Below are 8,973 nucleotides of genomic sequence, written 5' to 3'. Positions count from 1 at the left end.
GGAGGAAAGTCAACCTCAAAAGATTACTGTGTAGTTCCATTTATATGTGTGTGTGTGAAAGTCACTCAGTCATGTCCGACTCTTTACAACCCTGTGGGCTGTAACCTTCCAGGCTTCTCTGTCCATGGAATTCTCCAGGCCAGAATACTGGAGTGGGTAGCCATTCCCTTTTCCAGGGAATCTTCCCAATTCAGGGATTGAACCCAGGTCTCCCACATTGCAGGCAGATTCTTTACCAGCTGAAATACGAGTGAAGCCCAAGAATACTGGAGTGGGTTGCCTATCCCTTCTCCAGCGGATTTTCCCAATCCAGAAACTGAACCCAGGTCTCCTGCGTTGCAGGCAAACTTCTTTTACCAACTGAGCTACCAGGGAAGGCCTTTTATATAATATTTTTAGATACCAAAGTTATATAGATAAAGACCAAAACTGTGTTTGCCAGGAGCTAAGTTTGAGAGAGTGTGACTATAATGGGATAGTATGATGGAGTTTCTTTGGGATAATGAAAAAACTCTACACCCTGATTGTAGTCATGGTTATACAAATCTAAAATCCATGAACTCAATACTGAGAAAGAGAGGAAATTGGTGAAATTCAAACAAGTTGTCTAATTAACAGTTTAGTACCAATGTTATTTTTCTGGTTTTGATATGCTTTGGTTTGATAATGTTGTGTAGGATAAGAACTGGTGCTTTTGAATTGTGGTGCTGGAGAAGACTCTTGAGAATCCCTTGGACTGCAAGGAGATCAAACCAGTCAAGCCTAAAGGAAATCAACCCTGAATATTCATTGGAAGGACTGATGCCAAAGCTCCAGTACTTATGCTCCAATACTTTGGCCACCTGATGTGAAGAGTCAACTCACTGGAAAAGACTCTGATGCTGGGAAAGATTGAGGGCAGGAGGAGAAAGGTGTGACAGAAGATAAGATGGTTGGAAGGCATTACCGACTCAATAGGCATGAGCTTGAGCAAACTCTGGAGAAAATGAAAGACAGGGAAGTCTAGTGTGTTGCAGTGTATGGGGTCACAAAGAGTTGGTCGTGACTTAGTGACTGAACAACAACAATTAGGTAACTCTCTACTGTATCTGCAACTTTTCTGTGAATCTAAAATTATTTCTAAATAAAAAGGGTTTTTTAAAGGAAGGTAAATTATTAGAACAAGCACTTCACAAGAGAAGATATACAACTGGCCTGTGAGTCTGTGAAACTGTACTCAACTTCATCAACCATAGGGAGATGCAAATTTGAGCTGCATTTAGAAGGCAGATCACATCCACAATAACAGTTAAAATGAACAAGACTGATGGAGTGGAGGTGAGGATGTGAAGGAACTGGAACTCTTGTAACTGGTGGGAATGTAAACAGTGAAGTTGCTTTGGGAAACTGGCAGTTTTAGACAGTCAAGCACTTACCACTTGACCTGGCCATTCTATTCTGCATGTTTACCCATGAGAAATGCAAAGATGCATCCTGACAAAGGCTTGAGCAGATTTATTTATAACAGCCCAGAGTGGAAACAACTGGTTGACAAACTAGAAATGTCTATGAACAGATAAATGAATAAATGGTGATATATCCTATGAAATGCTATGAAATACTCAGCAGTTAAGTTTGAATGCATCTTAAAATTACGCAGAAGCTGAATGAGCACATATTGTCTTATCCATGAATATGGAATTAACATGGAAAACTAATCTAATTACAAAAAGTCAGTGACTATATGGGGTGGGCATGCTTTATTGCAAAAGGATATCAGGGACTCTATGCGCATGTCCTCTGTCTTGACTGTGTTATAGTTATATAAAAGTCATATAAAATTATCAAAATGCATTAGACTGTACACTTAAAATGGGTGCATCCTATTGTATATATGCCTATACATATAATACATACTCTCTCTCAATGCATTTGATTCTTAAAAGCTCCTCCTGTGTTTGTCAACACCTTCCACTGGGCGATAAACCCCACTGAGAAAAACTGCTCTCCAATGACTATTACTATGGACCCCTTGGGATTCACTTATGACTGAACAACTTGCCCAAGGGTCTCTCCATAGCAAGACGGTTGGAGAGCTATTGCTACAGCAGAGACTTGCCGTCCACCCACCATCCACTCCCTGTTCTCCCTTGTAACTGGCCCCCTTGTCCACCTTCTGCACATGGCTCAGCCCCAAGCTCAGGCCAGATCAGGGAGGGCAACTAGGTCCTGGTCACCAGGCTCTGTCCGAGCAGGCACGAATGACCTACATATGGCAAGGAATCCTCCAGGGCTTCCAGAATGGCTTCCTGCTCCAAGGAGATGTCCTCAGAGACATTCTCAAACCAGCAGCGAGTCCTTCCTCACTGCCTCAGCCCTAAGACCAGGAGCCGAGGCGCTCGGTGCCTCCACCCCAGCCATGCTGGCCAGCAGCCCAAGGAAGCGCCTTTCTGAGCTTCCTTAAGCGACTCCCTTTCCCAAAAATGGGAAAGAGTCTTGCACAACCAGACATCTGTGAGTCAAAATGCAGAGGGAGTACAGACAAATGCTGCAGGAAAGTTAGAGGCGCGCAGCAGAGCAAGGAGATGAGCAGAGGAGCCAGCTCCACCCCCTTGACTTGGGCCCAATGTGTTCTGTGCTGTTTATTTGGGGAGAAAGCTGAACCCTGGGATTTCACAGTTTATTACAAAGTTTAACTGTCTGTTCCAAAAACATTTCATCATATCTGTTCTTCGCACAATCATCTATTGCTTCCTCCCAGTGGGGAGGGAATTTATTTATTTTTTCACTCCTCCTATAGATTTGTTATTCATAGTGTTCTACTCTTATTTTTCGGTATGTCATTTTTTTCAACCAGAAAGCGTTTAATTCAAGATTCACAAGAACATTTCATCAAATCTGTTCTTTGCACAATCATCTATTACTTCCTCCCAGTGGGGAAGGAATTTATTTTTCACTCTTCCTATAGATCTGTTATTCATAGTGTTTTAGCCTTATTTTTAGGTATGTAGGTTTTCCAACTAGAAAAATGTTTAATTCAAGATTATACTTGCAGACTCCCTATCCTCGTGGAGGAAAGGTTAGTTTTGCCTGGCCCACTGCAGCTTTTAATAGGTCACATAGATGGCTGCATTAGTTTTGAAAAAACAGGTGATGGTGAAGGACCCAAATCGTCCCAGAATCAGGAGGCTGGGGACAGACCCCCTCCCCTCCTCTGGGCAGAATGTGCTCACTCGTGACCCAGGCTCTCAGGACCTGGTGACTCAGCAGGGGCCTCGCCTCCCTCAAGGTTAACTTGACAACATCTGCTCAGTGGGTGACCTGGAAAAGAGGGTGTGAGGTCCAGCCCCCAGCTCAGAATGAAGGGGCAGTGCTCTCAGGGTGGACAGAAAAGTGAGTTCCAGGGTCACCACACCCGCAGGCTCTCAGAACACAGCTGGCAGGACAGAGCTCTCTGTCCCCTCGCTCCATGAAACAGGGCAGGGTCCCTGGGTCAGAAACAGCAGCCTCGCCGTGCACGGCCAGCAGCCTCTGTTCCCAGGGCTGCACAGATCCCGTGGAGGTCCCGCCCCTGTCACCACACAACCCCACAGCCCAGCCCCTCAGGGACTAGGGAGGACACAGCTCAAGGTCCTGCTCAGAGGGCTGCGGAGGGTCCCTCTGGTCAGCCTTCACATCAGGCAGCCCCAGGCTTGCAAACTGGAAGGCCCAGGGCGGGAGTGGCCAGTGAGAAGGGGACATCCCCTCTGCTGTGGCTGCGGGTGGGGAGCTGGGGGGGACCAAGCAGGTGACAGGCAGAGATGGTGGCCAAGCAAGCCATCCTGGTCTCAGCACCAGCAGGGAGACTCCTGGGTTGCGAAGGCCGGACAGCTGGACATCAGCTGTGCCTGAGGAGGTGGGATGGGGTCAGAGGGTGAGAGGAGGGGCTGTGGGGGCCGCCATCATCTGCACTCAATTTTATACACAAGCCCCTCCTCAGCTGACATATTGTGTGTAGTCGCCAGCCGTACCACACGGAGGACATAGCCCTCTGGCTGAAGTGGGGGAGGCCCCGGGCCCCTAAATTCCTGCCCCAGGTTGGAGCGGCCCTGTGCGCGCTGTGGAGGTGGCCTGGAAGACCCTGGGGCCAGGCGGTGCTCGGGAGGGCTGTGAGCCAGAGTGCAGGTGGGGGGAAGGGTCCCAGATGGTAGGGGGGGGGGGGCGGGAGGAGATGCGGGAGTTGGGGGAGGAGATGCGGGAGGGAGGGGACGGGGTGGGGGGGCCGTGCAGACAGTTAACTGCTTCCTGGCGCAGGAGACTCACGGAGACAGTGCATCCCTAGCCCACCGCCTTGCTTGCAGCCCCGGCCCCAGGAAAGACAGCTGCATCGCCCTGGGCCCTAAGAGTCCCCTCCCCTATCGCCCCAACCCCGAGAGGGGCCTCCTGCCCTGGCACAGGGAGGCAGAGGCCACGTGGGAGGGACGCGCGGTCCTGAGCCCTCAGAGGCTGCGCTGGGGGCGCATCCCAGCGAGGAGAGCCGCACGCGGACCGGACGTGAGGCCAGGCGGCGGGCTCCATCCTTGCGGCACTGAGGGTCCTCGGGGACAGCCTACTGCTGCGCAGCCGCTCCTTGAGTCACGCAGAGGCCACATCTGGAACCCCTCAGGCCTGCCAGACGGGCTGGCGCGCAGGCTTCCCGCGGAGACTGATGGGGTGATCCTCACACCCCGCTCGCCGCCCCTCTCCCACCCCTCCCTCTCTTGTTCTTCTTCCCCTGAAAAGTGGAGCTCAAGGTTCTGCCTCCTGCTCTCCGGTGCTACAAGCAGGAATGGATCTGCCAGGGCATGGCCGGGAGGAGGGGACAGGAGGAGGCTGACTCCCTTCCAGATGTGGAGACAAAAGGAACAGCCAGGGGCTCAGGATCCACTGACCACTCTGGACAGCCCATCTGGTGGGTCCCGCTGGCATTGGGGAGGGCCTCACAGGGAGCTGTGGGAACTCTAGACAGCACCCCCAACCTTCCCCACCCCCCCAACCCCCACGCCCGCTCAGGCGGAGTGGAGGCTGGTTACCTGTGTCCAGGAATCAGGGCCCAGGAACCAGGCTGAGTCCCCCTGAGGCCAGATGAAAGGGGCCTAGCTCCCAGTCAGGGCCTTGTCATCTTACAGAGCATGTAGAGGAGGGTGAGGCTGCTGCTAACCCCACACTTGTCCTTCCCTTCCTCCTGGGTGTTCAGGCATCATCATTCCCCTGAAAGACAACATGTGCCAGCCTCTCTTGCAGCTAGTGGCCTGTGGGCTCCCAGTGGAAGTATGAGGACATCCACAAAAGTCACTGGGAAAAGGCTGAATTTTTCAGGAAGAGTTCCCTCAGGTCCCTCCCTCAGTTCCTTGCTGCCATCCTGGGATGCAGATGTGAGAGCAGCAACTCCAGCAGTCATTATGAACCTTGAGGTAGCTGTGATTGAGGGTGACAGAGCAGGGAGACGAGATCTGTGTCTTCCCTGATGGTACTGTGGAGCAGCCAAACTATGTGAGAGAATAAACACTGTGATCTGGTCACTGCCAGGAACTGACCATTAGAAAACATGCTGAGTCCAGTTCTGGGCTCTACCAAGATGCTCCATGTCAGGTGAACAAGGGTGCAGGGCATTGAAGTAGGAGGTGTGATGTCACACCTGTGCTCCTTGCATACCATCTCTCTATGAGGCTCCTTAAGTGTCTGCCCCCAACATCAAGGAATCCGGAAGCCAGCAGATCATAAGACTCACCAGAAGTCTTCCAGCAACATAGATTATCCAGCCACACCCAGTGCTCCAACAGGGCCTGTTTGCTCAGAGAATATCCCCACTCCTCTGACGACCCAGCACAGTGGTTCTCAGCTGGTCTGGGGACCCTAGGGGATCCTGGGTCCTTTCAGAGAATCTATAAGGCCAAATTTGCTTTGAGGGCAGTGTTTCCCGTCTTCATTCTCATTCTCTCACAAAAATATGAAGCACAAAAATCCACTGATTTGCTTTCAGATCCCACATGCAACAAACCCTTAAGAAATGACCTTTCATTAGGTTATAGTCATATCAAAAAATACCCACAATTTTCTAAGAAGATTCTTGAAATACTCTTCCCTCCAACTTCATGTCTTATGAGGCCAGATTTCTATCATAGACTTTACCCAAAAACAACCTACCAGGACAGTTTGAAGGCAGAAGCCGATCAGAGAATCTGGTTTTTCTCCCCCAAATGTTGTAGTCTTGTGCAAATGAACCAGCGCCACTCCTCCTATGAGAGTTTCTTTATTTTTTTTTTGGAAAATATAGCTTTTTAACTAAAACCTTGCTATATATGTTAACGTGACATGGGTTTATCCTTGCTAATCCGAAAAGGATCAATAAATGGATATTTCTAAATTTATGTTTTAATTTCTAATATAATAAATATCAACAGAAATGAAACTCTGTGCAATGCCCATATCTGTCAGAGAGGAAGAGTCTTGTGATACCAGATGCAGCTGTGGTTGAGGGGGCAAGGAGCAGAGCAGGGGGCACCTGTGTCCAGGACCCCTGCAGGTGGGAGTCACTGGACACGAGGCACCCAGGATGAGCAGCTTCCAGATCTGGCTCTGCGTCTTCTTCCAGAAGAAAATGCCGGCCCTTCTCTCCCGAAGCTTCGTGAAGAGGTGGCAAGAATACACAGAACTGTATAAAAAAGATCTTCATGATCCAGTTAACCACGATGGTGTGATCACCCACCTAGAGCCAGACATCCTGGAATGCAAAGTCAAGTGGGCCTTAGGAAGCATCACTACGAACAAGGCTAGTGGAGGTGATGGAATTCCAGCTGAGCTATTTCAAATCCTAAAAGATGATGCTGTAAAAGTGCTGCACTCACTATGCCAGCAAATTTGGAAAACTTAGCAGTGGCCACAGGACTGGCAAAGGTCAGTTTTCATTCCAATCCCAAAGAAAGGGATAAAAAAAATGTTCATACAGGCCAAAAAAATGTTCATACTGTCACACAATTGCACTTATCTCACACTTATTTCAACAGAGTAATGCTGAAAATTCTCCAAGCTAGCCTTCAACAGTACATAAACCGAGAACTTCCAGATGTTCATGCTGGATTTAGAAAAGGCAGAGGAACCAGAGATCAAATTGCCAACATCCATTGGATCATACAAAAAGCAAAAAAAGTCCAGAAAAACATCTACTTCTGCTTCATTGACTACACTAAAGCCTTTGACTGTGTGGATCACAACAAACTGTGGAAAATTCTTCAAGAGATGGGAATACCAGACCACCTTACCTGCCTCCTGAGAAATCTGTATGCAGGTCAAGAAGCAACAGTTAGAATCGGACATGGAACTGGACTGGTTCCAAACAGACTGGTTCCAAATTGGGAAAGGAGTACATCAAGGCTGTATATTGTCAGCTTGCTTATTAAGTTATATGCAGAGTACATCATGCCAGACTGGATGAAGCACAAGCTGGAATCAACATTGCCAGGAGAAACATCAATAACCTCGGTATGCAGATGACTCCCTCCCTTATGGCAGAAAGTGAAGAGGAACTGAAGAGCTGCTTGGTGAAAGTGAATGAGGAAAGTGAAAAAGCTGGCTGAAAACTCAACATTCAAAAAATGAAGATCATGACATCCAGTCCCATCACTTTATGGCAAATAGATGGAGAAACAATGCAAACAGTGACAGACTTTATTTTCTTGGGCTCCAAAATCACTACAGACGGTGACTGCAGCCATGAAATTAAAAGACGCTTGCCCCTTGGAAGAAAAGCTATGACTAACCTAGACAGCATATTAAAAAGCAGAGACATCACTTTGCCGACAAAGGTCTTTATAGTCAAAGCTGTGGTTTTTCTAGTAGTCATGTATGGATGTGAGAGTTGGACCATAAAGAAAGCTGAATGCCAAAGAACTGATGCTCTTAAACTGTGGTGTTGGGGAAGACTCTTGAGAGTCCTTTGAACTGCAAGGAGATCCAACCAGTCCATCCTAAAGGAAATCAGTCCTGAATATTCATTGGAAGGACTGATGCTGAAGCTGAAGCTCCAATACTTGGGACACACGCTGTGAAGAACTGACTTTTTAGTAAAGATCCTGCTGCTGGGAAAGATTGAAGGTAGGAGGAGAAGGGGATGACAGAGGATGAGACGGTTGGATGGCATCACTGACTCAATGGACATGAGTTTGAGTAAGCTCCGGGAGTTGGTGATGGACAGGGAGGCCTGATGTGCTGCAGTCCATGGGATCACAAAGAGCCAGACACGACTGAGAGACTGAGCTAAACTGAACTTTCAGTGTCTACTTATCCTGGTGGGATTGACTGGGATCACATTAAATTTAAACACATATTTGGGAGAAGGTGAGGGTGGGATGTTTCGAAAGAACAGCATGTATATTATCTATGGTGAAACAGATCACCAGCCCAGGTGGGATGCATAAGACAAGTGCTCGGGCCTGGTGCACTGGGAAGACCCAGAGGAATCGGGTGGAGAGGGAGGTGGGAGGGGGGATCGGGATGGGGAATGCGTGTAACTCTATGGCTGATTCATATCAATGTATGACAAAACCCACTGAAATGTTGTGAAGTAATTAGCCTCCAACTAATAAAAAATAAAAAAAATAAAAATTAATTAATTAATTAATTTTTTAAAAAAAGACATATTTGGGGAAAACTCTGAGGTTTAAAAACACTGAGTCTCCCAATCCATGAATATGGTCTATTTCTCTACTTTTTAAGTCTTCTTTTTTGTCAGCTATATCTTTTTTAGTTTTCCACATAATGATCTTGCATCTGTTTTCTTAGATTTATCTCTAAGTATCATGTATTCTTTGATGCTATAGTAAATGATAAGGTTTTAAAGTTTTTCATTGTTTGAGGATTTCCCTAGTGATCCAACAGCTAAGAATCCGCCTTGCAATGCAAGGAACACAGGCTCCTTCCTTGTTCCAAGAAGATTCCACATGCTGCAGGGCAACTAAGCCCACAAGCTGCGACTAC

The sequence above is a fragment of the Dama dama genome, chromosome 19 (assembly GCF_033118175.1).
Source record: "Dama dama isolate Ldn47 chromosome 19, ASM3311817v1, whole genome shotgun sequence".
Taxonomy (NCBI): domain Eukaryota; kingdom Metazoa; phylum Chordata; class Mammalia; order Artiodactyla; family Cervidae; genus Dama; species Dama dama.
This window is presented reverse-complemented; position numbering follows the sequence as displayed.